The sequence below is a fragment of the Triturus cristatus genome, chromosome 7 (genome assembly GCF_964204655.1).
Source record: "Triturus cristatus chromosome 7, aTriCri1.1, whole genome shotgun sequence".
In the NCBI taxonomy this organism is placed as follows: domain Eukaryota; kingdom Metazoa; phylum Chordata; class Amphibia; order Caudata; family Salamandridae; genus Triturus; species Triturus cristatus.
The window spans coordinates 750,715,379-750,736,650 of record NC_140590.1 but is presented as its reverse complement, the minus strand read 5'-3'; the positions used below and the strand labels follow the sequence as shown (position 1 = coordinate 750,736,650).

The window sequence follows — 21,272 nt, the reverse complement described above, 5'->3', positions numbered from 1 at the left end:
CCTTGAGAAGCTTTCGGGACCGCTCCCGCAAAGACTTTGGATTCATGGTCCGGCAGTCGGAACACGACTAGTATCGTGGTCGCATTACAGGCACACGCGGTGTGGATCCGTCACCGACATCAGTTTTCGTCAGGAACTGCAAGCCTTGAAACCAGGCATCCCTAACATGCACCAGGAATCGAAAGACTCAAAAACTCTGTAGACAAGTCGCCAAAAAAGTTAGTCAAAAAGTGACTGGAAGTACCGCTCTCTCCGGATCTGCGCTGACTGGCGCGGAAAAAGAAAGAACTGCCTTCAGCGCGCAAGAGCCGTGTTTAAGTAGCTACCGCGACATTGTCCCTGCGACTACAAAGCCAACGACGAACGCGGAGCCGACTGACGCCACCTTTGGACGCGCAGGGGTACTGCTGATGAAAAAATTCTCCGTATCCAGTCTGACACCTGGGGGTATTTCTAAAGGTAAGGAATCTATAACTAATTGGCTCTTTCAGATGGCAGCTCCTGCGGTGTCAATTGTGGCGCCGACAGCGTTGGTTGTGGCACTGTAGTGTTTGGTGTGGCGCAGATGAGAGAAATAGGGCTAACGGTGATCCACTGGGATTAGAAGTAGAAAGAGACGAATCCTACACCGTTGTGCAACTTACGTGTGGAAGTTGGAGCCACTGGCCTTGGGATTGTAGGAACCACAGGTATTCATATTACATAGCTGCTGGTATGGTCTAAAAAGTCGATTGCTTACTCACAATTACGCTGACTTTAGCAGGCACAGCGTGGCTCACCACTGCACAGCACAGCACTAAGGGTGAGTGTGGTGCACACTCGCTTTTTAGGTCGAGCCTACAGTACTTGCTTTGTTAGGCGATCTGTTGTATCTGTTTTTTGGAGTCTGATTCCTCCCACACCTTGGATTGGCTTTTTAATGCGTCATTTAATAAAAATCCTAGCCTCCAATTGGCTTATGGTGGTGCGTGTCCCACATTTTTTTTTAAGTTGCCTCCCCCTGGAGTATTGCCTCATGAATGAGCAGTGACGTGCACGCAATCCTTGCGTGCAGTGCAGCTGATGAGTGCTTGTTTAGTTTCCTGTTGGGCTTTACTTTGCTCCCGCCCCCTCCCATTGTCTGCATTCCCTTCGTTTCCACCCCCCTCCCGTTGCGCGGCCTATAAATACAATTTGAGAATTTACCAAAAGCAAGGTTGTGACAAAGTGTCACACATCAATAAGAAAATCGAAACAGCGCCTAATAAACTCAAAATGAATGTGGAGTAATGAGGCTACTGCCGCGGAATCCAAAAACTCATCACTGTCAGAAGCCCCCGCTAGCCTGTTGGTCCGGATTGAATCAAGAATTTTCCTAGAGGACCAGAAATTCTGAGTTGATTGGAGCTATATAGCCAACAAATGTACTCGTGATTGGCTAATCCTCATAATTAATACCGCGAAGCGGTTGAGTGAAGAATTACTGAAGGAAATTCTGGAGTTAGAAGAGAGTATCAAGCAAGATACTACTCTCATGGACACCAAAGAAAAAGCTTTTAAGAATCCAAGAAGATCTCAGTGAGTATAATAATTACATGATTAATCAAAAAGTAAAAGGCTTGAAACGCAATCTTGAACGGTATTCCCACGAGTGGGCTTTCCCTTACGTGGAGGATAAGTACAATCAACCGGGACCAGAACAACAACGTTTTGTGGGGCAGGCAAGGGGTGGGAGATAACAAATTAGACGCACACCCCACAACCGGACTTTCGATAATACTTCCAGCGAAGAAGACGAAGGGGGACCACAAGCTAATCCAAGTAGGGTGAGGTTTAATCAGCAGGATAAAACCAACAAAGATCTAGGTGCACTACTCCGGTGTTTTTTAGGACAGAGACTAAGGGGCAACAGAGGGGGTGGTCAGATAGGCAGAGGCCGCGGACGGGGCAATCAGAACCAGTCATGGCAAACATACTCCCCCCGGATAACACGCAGTCGGGGGCGGAATCAGACATGAACAGTATAGTACAGTCACCCTGGGCCCTTTCAAATCTGCCCCTTCCCGGGTTACCAGGGGGGTCCCCCAGGGCTCATGTTTGAGCCCAACTCTATTTAATATCTATGTGACCCCTCTGGCGAAACTTATGAGAAGTTTAGGCTTTAATCCCATTTCCTATGCAGATGATACCCAACTCCTCCTTACCTTCGACAAAAATAGACCTGACATCCAACATATTTTCTCCAAGGGCATGATGGCTATTGCCTCGTGGATGCAAAGTCATTTTCTCCAATTAAACTCTGAAAAATCGGAAATTATGCTGTTTGGTGGTGCCGCCATCTGTTGGTCCCTTAATTGGTGGCCTGAGGAGTTGGGTACATCCCCTACCCCCAAAGAAGTGGTCAAAAATGTTGGTGTTAAAATTGATCAAAGGCTCACTTTAGATGCTCACGTCAACTCTACGATTGGCACCTGCTACTATGTTTTGGGTCTACTCATGAGAATCTTTCCCTTACTTCCTCTTGCGACCAGGAAAACATTGATACAAGCTTTGATCTTGAGTAGAATCGATTACTGTAACGCTCTGCTTCTTTCGACTAATGAAGCTTCCTTAAATAAACTGCAGGTTGTGCAGAATATGGCGGCTCGCCTAGTCACGGGAGCTCCGCTCAGGACTCCCTCTGTGCCCCTCTTGACTAAGCTCCACTGGCTTCCAGTAAGGTAAAGAGTGAAATTTAAGATAGTCTGTATTGTTTTCAAGGCCTTAAACGGCCTTGCTCCGTCCTATCTCTCTAGCAAAATAACTAACTACACGCCCTTACGCTCTCTTAGGTCAGGGTCTAAACGTTTAGTCTCTATTCCTAAAATTAAAAAATCGCGGAGTGGCGGTTAAGCTTTTTCTTATCTGGCTCCGGTTTTCTGGAATGAATTACCGCAACATCTCCGGGATTGTATGACCATCTCTCATTTCAGAAAACTCCTCAAAACCCACCTCTTCTAATCAGCTCGCCGATGCAGTAGGGCCGTTACAAGCGCAGAGATACCCCTCGGGGTGATTCAGCGCTATATAAAATCATAAATAAATAAGTGGTGAACCTGTCTGACCATACTCTCACTGCAAGTGAGATGAGGGTTTTAAATAAAGGATTGGGGTTTGTTCCCACACTGACCCATGACGCTTTTAAATGTAGGGTTGAATTACATGAGACAATGCGAAAGATAACATTGAAAAAGTTTTTTTGCTAACAATTCGCAGGACCCCCCCCCCCTCATTATTCAGCACCACATTTAAAAAACCCTCTCATAGGACCTGAGGTTGTGGTATTTGAAAGTAAGGTACTTCAAGACATTGCAACATTTGAACAAAGTAGTACAAAGCAGAAATTTAGCAATATAAGCAGGGAGGATTGGAATGCTGTCAACAGCTTAAAGAATAACCATTCACTCACCATAAAATTAGCTGATAAGGGTGGAGCAGTGGTGGTTATGAACTCTACTGATTACGATGCGGAAGTAACAAGATTGTTGGGGGTACGCAACAACTATCGACCTCTCAACCGTGATCCAGTAAATTTACTCCAGGAGACCATTAGGGAAATGGTAGGAATAGCCAAAGAGTACAAATGGATAACAGTAAAGGAAGCTGAGTTTCTGATTAATAACAAGCCCAGGACCCCAGCTTTCTATACCCTTCCAAAAATACACAAACCCCAACATCCCCCTCCTGGCTGACCTATTGTGTCGAGGATCCAATCAGTCTTGGAACCCCTATCACAGTTCGCCGACTTCTTTCTTAGAGTGTCGGTGATAAAACAACAGTCATTTATCAAAGATACCACTTAGGTCTTAAACATTTTGGAAGATACTCAGTTTGATCCATCTTGCGAATTCCTAGTAACAATTGATATAGAATCGCTTTATACTTGTATACCCCAAGACGCCACGCTGGTGGCAGCAGCACGGCCCTTGGGGGAACAAGAGTGGTTCTATGACACACCACAATCCTTTGTACTGCAGTGCATTGAATTAGCACTCACCCGTAACTATTTCTGCTACAAAGATGAGTTATACCTGTAAACCACGGGGACTTCTATGGGCGCAACTTTTGCGCCCAGCCTGGCCTGCATCTATGTAGGCCAGTTTGAAGAGCACATCATTTACCATCAGTCTAATCCCTTCCAGAGGAACTTACGCCTCTGGAAGCGGTATATAGACGATGTGCTCTGCATTTGGTCTGGTGGCAAGGAAGCCCTTTTGGAATTCCTCAATTGGCTGAACCATCAAGATGCCAGTCTACGATTTACCTGGACATATAGTATCCAGAATGCTGTATACCTTGACTTGGACATCTCTGTGGAGGGTAACACACTGTGCACCGGAGTTCATCAGAAACCGACTGATGGGAATTCGCTCCTGCTCTACCAATCATACCACCCCAGGGAGCTAAGAGACAGCTTGCCAGTGGGGCAGTTTCTGCGGTATCGCAGGAACTGCTCGACCACTGTGTCATATCTGGAACAATCAGAGGAGTTGTGTGAGAAAATAAAACAGAGGAAGTATCCCCATAGAATAATCAATCAAGCTAAGAAAAGAGCTTTGAACACTCCTCGCAGTGTATTATTGGAAAAAAAATGAAAGAATTAAGGATGATTGTGTCACTGTGGTGATGACTTTCTCCACTAGCGACCCGGATATGTCAATCTATACGGAAGCACTGGGCGTTACTCTCTACTACTGACTTTAAAATGCCTCCACCGAGATTTGCATTTAAAAGGTCAGGTAAGTTAAAGGACAGATGTATGACATCAGAATTTCTTTATAAATGAATATAGGGTGTGAATAGCAACTACATGTGTATGGAGGCCGGCCCTGTTGCACATTAAAAGATGGCCCCCATGAACTGTGTTAGGTTATGTGACATGCTGATCATTGTGTGGGAGCCCGTAAACATAGTGGTAGTCTATATAAAACGATGGACTAGTGAGCACCTTTTAGGCAAAAGCAGTTGCAGTGGGAAGGGTTTTTAAGGATAGTTCGCCGACATGGACTCCTAGCTGTTCACGCTTTTGAAAATCTAGAAAATAAATGCTTTTGAAAAAGAAAATGAACTAGGGTGCCAATCTTTAAAGTTAATAGGAACAGGAAAATATTGCACGACTAGCGGAAATGTTTTACATTTTATCCGCTATGTGTGCTAATAAAGGAGTTTATGGCAGTTCTACTACACTCCAATATGGCCCCATGACCACCGATTGGTCACGTGTTCCGTGCCCCGTTTAGGAAGTTTAAATGTGAAGCGTTCACTCGGTGGTAGTGACAGTTGAGACAACATGCTTCCACAGGACATAGGCGGTAAGGACTGCTGTATGTATGGAGAGGGGGGCATAACTGTCTGAAAAGTATGATTGAGTAGTCCTGATTAAAGGGTTGGGAGCCGGTAACTCGAAGCGGTGCCTGGTGTAGCCTTACAATTGAAGTTCCTAATATGGGAGCAGCCCCAGCAGAAGTGCAATTGACCGTAAGATAACTAAAAAGTCTGTGTGTATGAAATCCGTAACTGAGAGCAGTGCAGATTGAATGGGTGGGGTGCAGATACATTTTTGCGGTGCTCGTCCTTTTATCACTCTATAGATTGACACTACGGCAGAGTGTAATCATATTGAGAAGACTCGTGGATGGAGTTTTGTCTAATGAGTAACATAAGAGAAGACCTGGTATGAAGGACTCTGGCTCGTTTATGGTAATGTAACACATGTGTATTGAGTAGACAGTTTCGGACAACATGTGGAGGAGAAAAACCCTTGAGAGTAATTGGCTATGTATCTGCTTTTGTTTTTACATTTGACAGTCCCTGTAAAAGAAAATTTCTGTGTCCAGTACTGGTGCCAGACGACCTCACTGCCCTGATAAAATTGCCTAAAAAATGTTAGTGGCAATGAAACATGTCGGCTCAGTATGAAGCGGTATGCATAAATTGGAACCGGTTTTAATTTGAATAAGTGCACAAGTGACTAATAAAGTTGACATCAGCTAATGTGCTACTTATTTCGATTTTATTTTTCACGTGTTTGTGGTTTGTGATATGTTCACTTCACGTTTTCTTACCACCATTTTCGTTTGTTCTGGACACTTTTTCTTTAAGGCAAGATGGCTACCAATGATGAAACAAGTGGGCATAGCTGGTGAGTACCAATCAGCAAGCTCTATTGGTGGTGCGCATGTGAGGTGGCATCTTGCCCGAGTTTATATATAGATTGAGGTGATCTATTTTTGATACACTATTCACAGCTACACTCCTGTATGCTGGCCAGGGGTATTGTAGTTCAGTGACTGTCATCTGTAAAAATAATTTTAAAAACAAATTAAGGCATTAAAGTGGGCGGTCACTACCTCTGAATATAAATGAGGGGTGTATATGAAGAAAAAATGTATGGAACCCTTTACCTCCACTTATATAATTGTCCTCAAAAGAGGTGCCTTGAAGATCAGGTCTTGATGTGTTGTGTTGATATTATGTATCTGACAGACGAAGACGAGACTCTCGACCAAAAGCAAGGTGTGAGTGCATTTTGATCACTTGTATGGATATGGTACGCCTTTATATGGATCACGTGTTGTCTGTTTTAAGGCACTAACATTTATCATCGTGTAAATTAAGCACCCTTTATTTCATTTTATATTTGTTTTTGTGTGTGCGTCTTTGCGTTTAAACGCTCTAATTCGCTTGCTACGCTCCTGCCCCCTCCCATTGTCCGCATTTTCTTTTGCTGCCGCCCGCCTCCCGTTGTTCACGCTAGGCCGCCACCGCTTCTCACCTTGGGTCCAGGCATGAGTGGGAATGAAAAGCAGCAAAGGTTCCTTCCCCACTTTCTCAGTCTCACTCCCTCACCTGGGACAAAGCCACCTGTCTCGCCTCATGCCTGACAAGATTGGAAAAGAGCCGCTTTCTCCATGCTCTGCTTTATGGAATCATGTAGCACTTCTCCCTAATTACAGGGCTACTAAACAGTTCCAAGCACGAGTATTTGATCTTCGGCATTAAAAACTTGAAGATGTTTACAATGACACCTCACCTCATCCCTGGTCTTTGAATTGAGCACTCGGTCCAGTGCGACAATTTTATTTATTTTCGCACCACCACACTGAAAGCGCCTCCAGCAATCCGAGGACCTTTATTTGGCCTGGGATTTATTTTTCAGTGCTGTAATGCGGGGCGAAGCACTGAAATATGTTAGGCTGACCTGCGATGCTTGGCACTTTAGGCAGCTCTGACAGAGTGCAGCAGGACGATAATAGACTTGAGTTGGAGCAAAAAATGGTTCATTATATAGCAGGAGAGAGCTGTCAAAGTTCATCCCCGAGGTTGTCTTTTTAAAATATTTTACTATGTACGTATGCTGTCTGTAATCCATGCGCTAAAAACGTGTCCCACGGTACACTGCACTTTGTTGCATTATGCTTCCTTGCTGCATCATAACTGTGCGATATCTCCTGGAGATATCTATCATGTCCCTTGTTTACCTAGAGCACTTCAATCAGCTGTGCTCTAGAAGAGTGTGTTAATATTACTTCTTTGAAAAACCATCGCCCCCTACAGTTGATGTTAGCGTCCCAACTCTTTCTTTTCCACTCCCTTGGGTAGCAGAGATAATAGTACCACTGCGGATGACACCATACTAAGCAACAACCGACGAGCCCTAAAGTGGTCTCACATTCTAGGGAATAGCCAGTCCATGACACATATTTATAATATTTTTGCAGACACTATTACACCCTTCATAAACCTACCAGTAGAAAAAAATCCCAACGTTAGACCTACATAATACCCTCTTAGATGCTTTAACTCCAGTTGTAAGCAATATACCCAAGGAGAGTAACGCAGGAAGAAAAGACCTAAACAAAGGAGCAAATCCCTGGTATAATAAAGAATGCCGGGTAGCAAAAGCAGAACTTATCCTGGCAATCAAAAACAACAATATAATTGCAACAAGGGAAAATAGGATTAAATACAAGAGAACCCTTGTGAATGTAAATAAAACATGGGATGATGATATCTGGACAGACTTAATTAGTGCAGCTAAGTCTAAGGATCAGTTAAGTTTTTGTAGAGTAATAGCAAAGGGGAACAAGGTAGGAAGGGCCACTAAGGACCTATTTTTGGATGCCAACACTTAGATTGATCACTTTTCCCGCCTCTACGCAGATGCCGAATGCAACCGACTCGTCATTACTGAAGATTTGGCATTAACTTTAAAGGTTGCCAACTTACATTTTAGCTTGAAGGAAGCAATAGCGTCAATCGAAGCAGTTAAACCGGGGAATGCTCCCGGACCTGACAAAATTCCGGGAGATTTACTGAAACATGATACCAGTGTTGGGGACCATACATAAACCACTTGTGTAATACAATAGCTTCAGGCACACCGATACCCGAAAAATGGAAAGGGGCAGAAATTATCACAATTTTTAAAAAGGGCAACCAATATGATCCTGCAAACTATCGCCCTATTAGTTTAATAGATATTTTACTAAAAAATGTTGCTAGGCATATTTTAAATAGACTAAATGCGTAGATCGAAGAGAACAATGTACTTTCCAAATTTCAGGCAGGTTTCAGAACCAAAACCAGTATGATTGACCAAGTTTTTAGATTTACATGTTTATGCTGGAAATACATAAACTTAAGGAAGGGTTATTTGTACATTGCCTTTGTAGATCTAAAGTCAGCATCCGATCTCGTACACCGAAACTTACTTTGGGACTTGTTGAGACGTCAAGGGGTGCCAGGCGAATTAATTGTACAAATAATTAGGCTCCACGATAATAAGTTTGCAAAAGTAAGATGGGGCCCGAGGGGCAACCTCACAAAGGCAATACTGGTGAGAAGGGGAGTGTGGCAGGTGTGCATACTGGCACCCATCCTGTTCTCACTGTATGTAAATGATATTCCTAATTATTTGAATGACTGCCTGAATGACACACCTAAGCTGGGGGGTGACGTGGTGCCAGCACTCTTATTTGCTGACAACACCATTTTAATTTCACAAACCCCAAAAGGACTTCAATGTCTAATGGACTCTTTTTTATAAATATTGTATTACGAAAGGCCTTGAAATTAATTCCAGCAAAACCAAATACATGTCAATAAACCCGCATAGATCTTTTAAAAAGAATCTAGCGCTCAACAACCAAAAATTAGAGTACGTGTAAAGTTTTAACTATTTAGGTATCATGCTAGACTGTCCTGGAAGCTGCAATTGGGAAAAAACAAGTTAATTTTGCTCCAAAATTCTTTCCCTATTTTAAAGAACCATGGGGACTGTATTTCGAAAGTGGTGTCCCCTGTCCTGGAGGTATTCAAATACAAAGCACAAGCAGCTTCTCTTTATGGAGCTGAAATATTGGGGCCCCACTGCAAAAAGAATTTTGAATTGGGAGAAAATAATTTTTTAAGGAAATGATTAAGTCTCCCTACTACAGTACCCCTAATTCTGATTGTCATAGACCTAAATATCAAACGCACCGACCATCATGCTTTATTAAGGCCTCTCTTATTTTGGGTGAGGATATGGTCAACCTCAGAATTGTCACATTACAAGGAAGGCTTAGAGGAGATCATGAAAATCGATCAGAGTAGGGACATCCCTTGGCTTAAACACGTTGCATCATGGTTGACGAAGTTGGGCTTATCTCACTACTGTGAAGAACCATCCCAGTTGACATCAGCTTGTAAGAAATTGTTAAAGTCCATCTTCTGGGCTTATATCAATAACAGTGTGCTACATAGCTCTTCCATTTGGTCATTAACAACTAGATTCGCCTCTTCAAAGATGTAGCAAATTTCGAACCCTTCTTGGACGAGGTACATCCTCAATTAACGAAATCCTTGTACATGAAATTCAGAAGTGTGGGGTGCTTCAAACAAATGCCAATAAATCAAGATAGGGCAACAATCATAAAACGAGATTAAAGAAAAGATTTACATGTATTATTTTTCTGTCCCACATATGACACTCCTAGGAAAAAATGGATTAAGCCAGTTTGTAAAAACATGAATATTAGATGCTGTAGTGAGGCGGAAAGAATACTGAAGACCGATAATTCACAATTGATTGTTTTCAGTGTAAGTAGATATTTATTTAACGTGAGCCAAAGCTGGGCTGAAGCTATAATAGGTCAGGATTATGCATATCCCAGATAATGATTTTAGTGAACTCTGCACTTGCACTTTATGATCCATGGGTGTTTATGGGAAACTGTGATTCTGAAACGACAAAAAAAAAAGTAATCGAATAATTGTAACCATTATTTAAACAGCACTGGATGTATACATGGAAGAAAATGCTAAGGATTTAAAAAAAAAATGTGTTCCCTTTTTTTTAATTGCCTAGCTTTTATTGTATTTATTGTAGCACTTATATTTTAACGGCGATAGTTGGAATAGACCATATAATTGCCATTTTATCTATTGTCCCTACCGTGCTGAACTGTAACCAATATACCTATATCAATCGTATTTTAAATGGAATGTGTTTTAAAATGTATCTTTTATGGTTGAAATAAAGATTTAAATGAAATGAATGAAAAACCATATCAAGCCATGAAGCAAGATTCACAATCCAAGGGTAGTCCTCTGAAGGTGTGGATTGTGAAAAAATGTCCATTCAAATGTTTGGATTGGTTGAAAAGTAATTTCACGTTTTGTGAGTTTTTTGGGGTCTTTTTTCAGATCTCTTGCCAGCTGGGTATGGTGAAAAGAAAAAGCGGACTGCCTGACCCACGACTGCAGGGACAACTGCGAGCAAGGCTTCGGCTTTTGGAAAAAGACATCAAAGAATTAATGGCTCTCTTTGGAGTAAGTCAGAGGTGATGTTTTTCAGTATACTGCAGTGTAGCAATCAAAGGTTGCTTCATTAGAAAAGGTGAGCACAATCCAGGGGCAGCATTACCTACCTGGCACACTGCCCCAGTGTGCACATTGCACAGACCAATATAACTTATGTGAAAAAAGTGCTATGCCCAGGTCCAGTGCCAACTTCCCTGCACTAGGGACAATACTTCATATAAAGGTAACATTTTGAATTGTGGCTCCTATTTCAATCCAAAGAGTTGACTGGCTGATTTTGTCGAGGGGCAGGCCATTTTTCACAGGTGGGTCCAGCTTGCAACTGCATTGGCTTGTTGGCGGATCTCTCTGGCCCTTGGTGACCTCTTGCTTCCTCCCATAAGTCTCTTCTGGGGGCAGTAATTGTGGCACATACTCAATACACCACCTAAGAGTCAGTTTGCCCATGCAGCGGCATTAGTAACATGTTGCAGGGAAAAGGTTTGCGCTAATTTCCATCGGGCAATAACCACATACAAATGAGGAAATCCCCTCTAAGATCATGCGGGGGCAAAATGTTACTCCTTACCGAAGAAGCCACAGAAGCATTTATGGCCCTTCTATAGTACGGATATGTCTCAGGGCTGCAGAAGCCTGTTGTATTCCTAGGCCCCTTCTATAATATGGCCAAGTAGTCAAGAAAGAAGGTTTGTCGTTGGAAGACTGGTAAGCAAAATGAAATATGTTTTCATTACTCGATGGCAGGCAAAGGAATGGTGCTTCCATTAAGGATATTGATGTTACATCATTGAGAGTAATCAAACTTCACGGGACAGTTACAGGGTAGTAAATACAGGTCTTTCACAAGGGAGGCCGAAAGGCCATTATGCACAATGTCACACACCTGCTGCACCTGTAAATACATTTTTAAATCAAGCCTGCACTGTTTTTATCAGGACGAGCCTACAGCGCTTGTGCTGTTAGGCAATCTGTTGTCTGTACTTTGTGGGGTCTGACTCCTCCCACGCTTGGGATTGGCTTTTGCTTGTCATTTAAAAATCATAGCCTGCAAATGGCTACTGGTGGGTGCATGTCCCACCTTTTCTTGCAAATTCACTCCCATGGAGTATTGCCGCGGGAGCGAGCAGGGACGCGCACGCTTCTTCAGTTTTTTGTATGTCAGCGAGCTCCTCATTGCTATTCTGCTCCTGGGCACGCACTAAACATTTAGCATTACCAACAACACAGATGCCATGCTTAATATTTTAGCAGGCGCCTGCTTGACTTGCTCACTTTGCCAGTGCCTTTTTGTCATTTTGCCTGCTCCGGAGGAAGCGAACAAGACCTAGTGCCGCCGGGGCACAAGCAGGGGCTCACTTGAGTGCTTTCAGGCAGCTGTGCCCCTTCCGTTCTTTTTGTTTATCTGCATGTCAGCTTGCTCCTCATTGCTGTCCTTCCCCCGGGTGCGTGGTAAACTTCCAGCTTTACCAACAACACTCTCACACCTACCTCACTGGCTCCTTCACTTCCGACCTTGTGAGATGGAACCCATAGTTCCTAACAGCAGTGTTGCCAGACAGGGTTCTCAGGAAATCCAGGTAAAGCACAAGCAAACAGGACCCCCTCAGTGCAGGGCGGATGTTAGTTAAACCAGGCCAAGAAGCACACATATTGTGTATCACAACACAAACGTTATTTAAATGACAGCCCTTTGCAACTCAACGCCCTGCTTTAAATAACTGCAAACTGAGCCAAGCATGGAGCGAGCGTCCATTATGATTAGGCTTTCCTGTTTTGAGTTTCTATTTTTGGTAAATTCTGGTTGGGGTTTTTCCAGTTTTTTCAATACCTTAAAAAAACAGTGGTTATCAGTGGTTACACATTTTCGCGCCATTAAAAACAACTGAAACAGTGTTTATGGAATTTTAATTTAATTTTAACGATTGCTTGCTTTCTGCACTGATAGTACATGTGTATAGATAGCGTGTGCACAGGGTATATGAGGTCCAAATACATTTTTACTGCACCAGAATGGCATTATTCATTAACTCAGAAGATTGTAAAGATGCTTTCAGCATACCATCTAGCATGTGACAAGGATCTCTTACAGGGAAGCACTTCAGCTCAGGTATTGATTTTGACAGACCATCATACAACTGTTTCACATACGTAGCTGAATTACTGCAAATACAAACAATATCACTCCAATCTTTAATGAACTTGGTAGGAAATCTTTTCAGCAGCATCCCAAGTGACACTGCGTTCCATTTTTACTAAACATCTAGGTCATGTTTTCACCACTATCTGAGATGCTTGGTGAAAACATTCTTTCCACATATACCTGTCACTACATCTTGAATAGAATGTTAAAAGCTTGGGGTGTTTGGCAATTCACTTTCAATCAATACTGGCTCACTAGAAAAAGAGGCTGATGTATCAAAGAATTTCACCCATTCTCTGCCTGTTGGTAAATTTAACGGTACATATTAGGAAAGATTCTTATGAAACCAGCCATTTTACCTATCAGTGAAATCAAATGTAGCCAAAAAATCAAATATGATTTGATATTTCCAGATTGTCTACAGTTTACAAAATAACTAAATAAGACCTAGAACATGCTTCTAAACACTGCATCTTTAGACCAAAGACCACAAAACTGAAAAAAGCAGAAGGAAGAAGAGACAATGTTTTAGTGACATCCCTAAACAACAAAACTCAAGCAGAATATTGTTAGCCCTCTTTCTTGATTGCTACCTTGTATAACAAAGTTACATTGTATTAGCCCCTTCAGGAAAAAATCAAAATGTCTTTCACTCATCTTTTCCTTTCTTTGAATAGCACTTAGTTTGTGGTTGCAAAGGTGTTTTTTCAGTGTTCATATGTTTACACCGGTGATGGCTATTTTCCTTTTGGTGGGGTTTTATCAGTTATTATAGGTTTAAACCTACAACAAGATAGCCTAATTATGATCATTATTTCCAATCTGCTTCCTACTCTTTACTCTTTCTGGGAAGCCCCCAAACATAATGTACAAGGAGCGCACTCTCGGCATTCCCAGAAAATCAGATGGGTATTTATTGCACACACCTCTTGAGCCGGCTATTCCTTGGCAGCCTCTGTCCCCGTTAGAGCTGTGCTTCTCACACTTCTGTGTCCAATGGTTGCATCTCCCTATTCACTTAGAATTTGTTAATTATTTTTCTATTCACTGTGAGGATGTGCTTTCTGACCTGTGTCAGCTGGCTGGTGGTCTTCTTTCTGCACCAAACCACCAGTTTCCAACCTGGAAAACCCTGATTCATGTCATCTGATGAAATGAATCTCCCTCAACCTGTAACACCGGCAGGTGCTGTGCAGGAGACGAGGCACAGGTGTGCACCCTGACACTGTGTGCATTTTGTTCAGGCAGTGAGCACAGCTGTGCTCCCGCGGTAAGGGTAATTGGCAATGGGGGTAATGAGGGGTGTTGAGGAGGGGGAAAAAGTACAAAAGATGACTTAGTGCTGGCTCCTGACCTTTTCCACTGGGATGGTAACCCAGCATTTCCTGCAGCAGAGGACTGTGGTACAGGAGACCACTCAGAACCAGGAAACAAACTCTATTATCTGTGTTTCAATCACATCAGTTCGTTCTACCACGTCTTGCTCGTTATAGGACCCTCCATTAAGCACTGCCCTTTTTAGAACAACACAGAACCATCCTGTAGAGCAGTGCGTCAGCCTGGCTCTAAATCCACTTCTGACACTAGAGAGCCCTTGGAAGAAAGCCCAGCCCCTTTTCTATCTCTGCATGCACTTTCCTGCCGGCCACATTGCTTCAGTCGAGCTCTACCTTTAATGCACAAAGCTGCCGCTTACACAGCACGGGCCCTGGCAGACATACACTGCTGCTTCTAGCCCAACAGAGAACCTTCTTGTAGAACAGTGCTTTAGCCTGGCTCTACCACCACTGCACAGAACCTCTGCTGACCCTACAGCCCTTTTTGTCAGATAATATTTCCCCTTCTAGCTCTGCATGCACCTTCTTGCAGGTCACAGTGCTTCGGCCAAGCTCTTCTCTTACTGTACAGGGCTGTTGCCAGCACTGCATGGACACTGGCTGACAGACACGGTTGCTTCTAGCCCAGCAGGGAACCCCTCTGCAGACCAGTGCTCCAGCCCAGTGGTCAAAGTGAGGGAAAAAAAGTTGGGGTACTGTGGACGGAGAATCCCAGGGTGAGAATAACCTAAGAATTGCGTCAGTGGGCGGAGTCTGAGGTGTGGCCAGAAAGAGCAAATCATTCTAATTTTTAGTATTTGTTTGGCATTTCACTACCCAACTACAGCTTATTATGCTATTTAATTCAACAAAAGCATACACGTTTGTTTAAGGTTTAATATGAGTTATTGACATTGGCAACGTATCCCACTTTGTAACTGTATTTTAATCACAGAATGTTCCAAATGCACGTTACCCAAGTTACTTACCTTAGGTAACGATATATCTGTAAAACATTAGTAGTGATAGATTCCTTACCTTAGAATTAACCCCAGGCGTCAGACTGGATCCGGAAAGGTTTCATCAGCAGTACCCCTGCGCGTCGCTAGGCGTCGTAGTGCAGCTCCGCGTGTGTCGATGGTGTCATCGATGCCGAGATTACGTCGCTGGAGCTACTTAGACACGCCCACGCCCACTGACATCAGTTCTGTACATGACTTTCCGTGCCAGGAACACAGAGCCATGCAAGAAACTGACCACTGGTGCCATGAAACTAGGGCCTTTAAAGGGATGAAATTAACCCTAGAAATCAGTTCGCAGAATGGGAAGGATGGGTAGAGTGGTAAGGAATCTATCCCCCTGCTCCTGAGACAATGCCCTGACCACCTACAATGTAGGAAGTTGCTCAAGACCATTCTTTTCCGTCTTTGTATCTTCTGTAGTAGCACTACACCCATGTTGCCCGTCCGAAGCACAGAGATACCCCTTCGGGGGTCAATTCAGGCGGTATATAGACAAATAAATAAACAAATAAATCACTACTAATGTTTCTTACAGATTTATCCTTACCGAAGGTAAGTAACTTGTGCATCTGAAAGAAACACGTAGTGATAGAGTCCTTACCTTAGAATTAGTAAGTAATAATTTATTGCATGTAGTTAATTTAAACCATTACAAATTGTGTTTAAAAAAAGCATTACTTTGGCAAAAACAATGATTGATTTAAAAAAAAACAAAAAATGGGAAAAGCCCTTTTTTCAAAGTTCAACGCTATTCAACAATACTCTGTGTTTAAATTAATTCTTTTTAGTCCAACTTTTTACATAGATCTTAAAACGTGTGCTAAAATCCAGGGCTGTATTGTGCCGTCACTTGTATTCTTATTGTTACTTGTCGTTGTGCTCCTGCGATGTACCTGTGAGCACTGTGTTTGATATTTGTAAAAGTTGATTGACTTTCTGCAGAAATCTAGCGGTCCTACATGAGATCTGCAAGAAGTGGCTGTTAAGTAGTAGCATTAAAGCCGGTAGGCACGATCTAACTTTAGAGGAGCGGAGGGCGTGAAGTAGGTACTGCCTTCTTAAGTGGTTCACCGCTGGGCAGATGCACACTAGATGTATGAGGGATTCTTCCGTCTGTCCTCAAAGTCTGCAGAGCATTGTTGGCCATGCTTGTTTCCATGCGGGAACTTGATCTATTGATGTAAATGCTCCCAGTCTGACCAAAAGTAGTTGATGTTGGATTGATGGAGTTATATGCTGGACAGGATATGGCTGGGGGAATTGTGTCTCATGTCGATAGAACCACCCAGCCATGTTTTTTCTTTGCTAGAGCTACTTTATCCATAATCCAAGCCTTTTGTACGGTGTTACTGGCTATTCTTTTAAATGTGTGTGGAAGGGGGAATGGAGGGGGTTGTAAGGAAACACCGCGACTCGTCAAAGTGCTGAATAATCTGTTTTATTGAGCTTAAACGCCGCTCTCTTCAAGTGTCCCGGATGTTGTTGGGTGTTCTAGCTTGTGGGAGTCCTGGTCAAGGGTTCCTCCTCCTGGGGCATCTCCTCGTCAGTTGAGCCAAGTGAGAAAGAAAACACACAGGGACACAAAGGTAAGTAGGCTTGAAGGGGGCGTAGGGGACGTAAGCGGGAAAGGGTTGTGAGGGGTCACCGGGGCTGCCACCGTCTACCGTGTCTCACTCAACACAAACAAGAGGATCCTAGGTACAGAGGTGTGGTTGTGGGGTGAAGAAACCCGACAGATAACACCCAACACTCAGTCTCCCCGCGTCTCTGTGACCTCCCTCGCACCAATCACTCCGTCCCTCCCCGTGGTAGTGAAAAGCTCAGGATACGGTCACGTACCTTTCCCAGCCACGCTCCTCCAGGAACGTGGTGGGGCGAGTGGCGTATCTGTTGGCCTCCTGGCTCTGTCGACGCCGCACCTCGGTTTCCGCTATATCCTTCGTTCGGGCTCTCTCGGTCTTCACTGCTTCCTCGCTTCTGTCGTGCCTCCTTCTCTCCGCTCTCGCTTCTCCCTCCGGCTTTCGCGTTCTCCTCCTCTTCCGGGTTCCCCTTACGAGGGAGCGGGGCTCCTGATTGGGTGGTTGTCTCTGACGTGGTTCCTGCTGACTCCTCCCCCGGGAATTCCCAGTTCGCGTTAAAGGGACCGTGTGAGTCCTGCGGCCGGGGCGGAAAGGAACAGTCAAGAATATCTTCAGCTCGTTCGTCCATGGGAGTGACCCCGTGACAATGTGGCAAAGCTGTGGTCAGTGTTCCAGGCGTCGTGCATGTCTAGCGTTGTTAGTGCGTGTTCAAGGACGGTGTGCCAGGCTTTTGACCCTGTAGGTTGGTTCTGTATTTCTGTCCAACAACGCCCCAACAAGGAGTCCTCTTCTGCTGCTTTTAATTTCCAGCACATTTCTATTATCGCTGCTTGTCTGACAGGATGTTGGTTTAGTAGCCCGGATTCTAAAAGAACTTGGGCTTGTGACGTGAACTGCGGCATCCTGAAAATTAGTTTGAATAAACTTGACTGTTGAAGGTTCAGGAAGTTGGCATCTTGACCTTTGAATAACTCTGAGCCATAAATAAGGGTCGGTAAAAACTTGGCTGCGATGACTTTTAATAGATAGAAGTTTGAAGGACTTTGCAGTTTCTGTTTTAACATGTTTAGTTTGAAACAGAGTTTGTGTGCTTGTCTGTGGTTTAGATGTTCTTTGAGGGTGAACTTCTTGTTGACCACTACTCCCAGATATTTATAGGAGTCACAGTGCTCTATTCTGTTTCCTGATGCGTTCCACCGATATTTTTTTCCATTTGGCGCTGTTGTGGCCGAAAAACACATGACCTTAGTTTAATTCAGGTTCAAGGACAAGCCGTGATCTTCCATATATTCGACCAACTTTGTGATCAAGCGCTGTAGGCCTACCGGTGTCTGGCTGCATAAGATGATGTTGTCTGCAGAATGCAGGCTTCCTTATTTTATGGTGAACGATTTTCGGGGGTCACTTTGAACTTCTGAAAGCCTTTTGTCCAGATTTGCGGTAAAGATATTAAAGTGGCTGGGAGCCAGCATGCATCCCTGCTTTAGGCCAATATGTGTGGGCATCCTTGCTGTAGTACAATCTCCGTTACCCAGTTTTATCTGTATCCATGTGGATGTATACAAGTTGATAATGGCCCGTAGTAGTGATGGTGGAGCGCTCCAATTTGCCATCTATTGCCACAGCTGTTGTCTGGTTACCATGTCAAATGCTGCTTTTAGGTCGATAAAGCAGGTGTGTAATTTGGTGGATTTTCGCTTCGCTTTTTCGACCAAAAGATTTAGTGCAAGCAGATTACACATCGTGTTTGTACCAGGTCTAAAACCTGTTTGTGTGACTGGGATGATCTTGCTAGAAGCGACCCAACCTTCCAGAGCTGTGAGAAGGTTTGATGCATATAGTTTTGCTTCAACGTCTATTAAAGCAATTAATCTGAAGTTTGCTGGGACCGACCTTGCACCAGCTTTGAAAATTGGATGCAGAATGCTGCCTCTCCATGATTTTGGCACGATGGTTGTTTGGAAGGCGTGGTTGAACAGAGGTGTTAAGTAATTTGCCCAAAATTATCTATCATGTTTAAAGAGTCGGTAGGCCGTTTGGACCTGGCGCCCCGTTGGATCCTAATTTGTTTATGTTCATTTCGATTTGGTTCGATCGAATCCAGTTTTCATCAAACTGATTTTCAGCCTCTTTTGATTGGTGTGCCGTAATGTTATCTAGAATCCAATTTTGGTAATTGGTGTTCTTGTCTATTTGGTTTTTGGTTAGGTGAACTATCCAGTCTGCCTAAAGGATGTTCGAGTTGTATTGGCGGAAGGATCCATTCGCAATATTGCTTATTTCCGCCCAAATTTTTTTGTTAACATTTGATTTACTTGTTTCCAATACTTTTAGCCAGATTTCGGTTTGTTGTTTTTTCTTTGCCGCCCAGACCTCTTTTTTATAATTCTGTCTTAACTGGTATATTTGTTGCTTTTCCCCTTCAGTGATTGTTAGGGCATTTCTACATAGTTTTCTTATTTCTCGGTTTAATGTCCTTTTTTTCACTGCTAAGGAGCCTAAGGGCTTGGGTGCTTCTTGCACGTTTTATGTTCTGCGATGGGATTTAGAAGTCAGCATCTTGGTCATGTTCACCCAATTTGCCCATGGCTGTGTTGAATTTTGTGCTTTCGTGATCGATGGTGTGTTTTTAAAAATAATTCATTATTTCATCTACGTTTTTGCCATTGCATGCCAGCCTTTTTAAATTGTACGGGCTCGGAGTTTCGGACAGGTCGTTGCTTTCTGCAGCTCTTTGTGTGTGGATTTGAAGGTCGATTGACTGTGGGTTGTGGTCGCTCTAGAGTCTGTATGTTATTTGAAATCTTGAGATCTTTGGTAATTGCTCTATGTCCACTATTGTATAGTCTAGGATGGAGTGTGTCTGCTTGGTTATTCTGGTTGGATTTTCTGGTTGATCTTAAGGGAAGTGACCCTTTAAGATTATCATTTCTATCTCATGTAAGACTGAATCGCATGATTGGCCGATGTGGTCCTTTTTTTGATAGTTTGTGATTACCGGGGGTATCGTTTGCCGTTTTTGATTTGGTTTGTTGTTTAGTTTGCTCTGAAGCCTCTTGAAGTTGGAACATATTGAAATCGCCGGACAGCATGATTCCTGTTTGCGGGAAAGTTAATTTCAATGATTTAATCAACATTTTGAGAGTCGTGATTTTCCCTTGTTTTTCTTTTGGGGCTGGGTGAATGTAAATGTTGCAAATTATAAGGAGCCGGTCCACTTTATTATGCTGCTGGCGATTAAGGGGACCTTGCGAGAGTGAGATTTTTATGTATTGGATCCAAGTTTGTCCTAGATCTATCTGTTCATAGGACCATGGTATTTTTGTGCTAAGGTAGATTGATAAACCGCCGGATTGTCTGCCTGATGTATTACCTTTTGTGGCGGTTTGATGGAGCTCTTTGAATCCACTGATCTGTGTTGGTGACATAGTCCAGGTTTCCTGAAGTAGTAGTATGTCAAATTTTTCACAAAATATTTGTAGATCTACCTCATAAGCCGTTAATGTTCCAAGAGCACAGTTGTAATGTGTTCTTTCATGCTTTGTTTACCTTGATCTCCATGCCCCCAGTGGGTGACAGCAAGACTTTTTGTGCTTGACTAGTTACTTCTAATTTTTCTTGATTTACTATGCGTAGGTTTGACCAACTCTCCTGGGTTTTTGCTGTGGGTCCTACTGCCCCCCGAAGTAGTCCGCTTTGCCTTGCTGATCTTAATTCGGCTGTTTTGTTTAGGGGGTCTGGGTAGCGTTCTTTTTCTGTTGTTTTAATTTCTATTCCCCATTTGGCGAAGAAATCTCTTTGGCTCCAGACTTCCTTTGTGGTTGTTGGATCGTTCCAAGTGACGATCGCCATTTCCCTCTCTTTCTCATTTGATATTGAATGCTTGCTATGTGGTTTGTGTTTAGGTGTTTTAGAGTTTGAATTGAATTTGCAAGCTTTAGTATGGCGCTGTGATTGAGAATATCGTGGGTGCCTTTTGACTTGTAATCTGGAATCAGTTCCAGAGTTACTAGGCCATTAGGGCATGTTTAACGTCCATTACTTTTCTGAAACTCAATTTTATGTTGGTGCAAACTTGCAGATATTCCACTGAATATGGCCTCTTCTGCCCAAAGGTTCCCCTCTGTTGGAGTTTGGGGGGTGAAATATTTTTGTCCCTGTGGGGTCTATTCTGTCAGCATCTGTATTTTGTGGATTTGCTTGTTCTCCTGATTCTGGAGGCTGATCAGCCCAAATTTCTGAGGTGTTTCTGAGTTTCGGTGGGTCCTGCTGTTCAACCGCTTTTTCGCTAGTTTGAACTTTTGCTTGCTTGGGAAAGTAACGGGAAATACTTTGATGTTCTTCTTGTGGGGTTTGCTGTGATTTCTCATTTTTTTTATCCTTGTTGGGG

General features: G+C 43.3%; 1 protein-coding gene and 1 long non-coding RNA gene across 3 annotated transcripts in view; one reads left to right on the top strand and one right to left on the bottom strand.

Moving 5' to 3' along the window:
• Positions 1–21,272, bottom strand: part of DNAH17 (dynein axonemal heavy chain 17) — a 14,992,541-nt gene that overhangs the window by 6,882,635 nt on the left and 8,088,634 nt on the right. The window lies entirely within an intron of this gene.
• The window catches only part of LOC146810466 (uncharacterized), a 47,549-nt gene continuing 31,550 nt past the window's right edge, over positions 5,274–21,272 (top strand). Inside the window, exons 1-2 of the long non-coding RNA XR_014965694.1 lie at positions 5,274–5,330; positions 10,708–10,833. This is a non-coding gene — a long non-coding RNA (uncharacterized LOC146810466). The remainder of the gene's footprint in view (positions 5,331–10,707; positions 10,834–21,272) is intronic.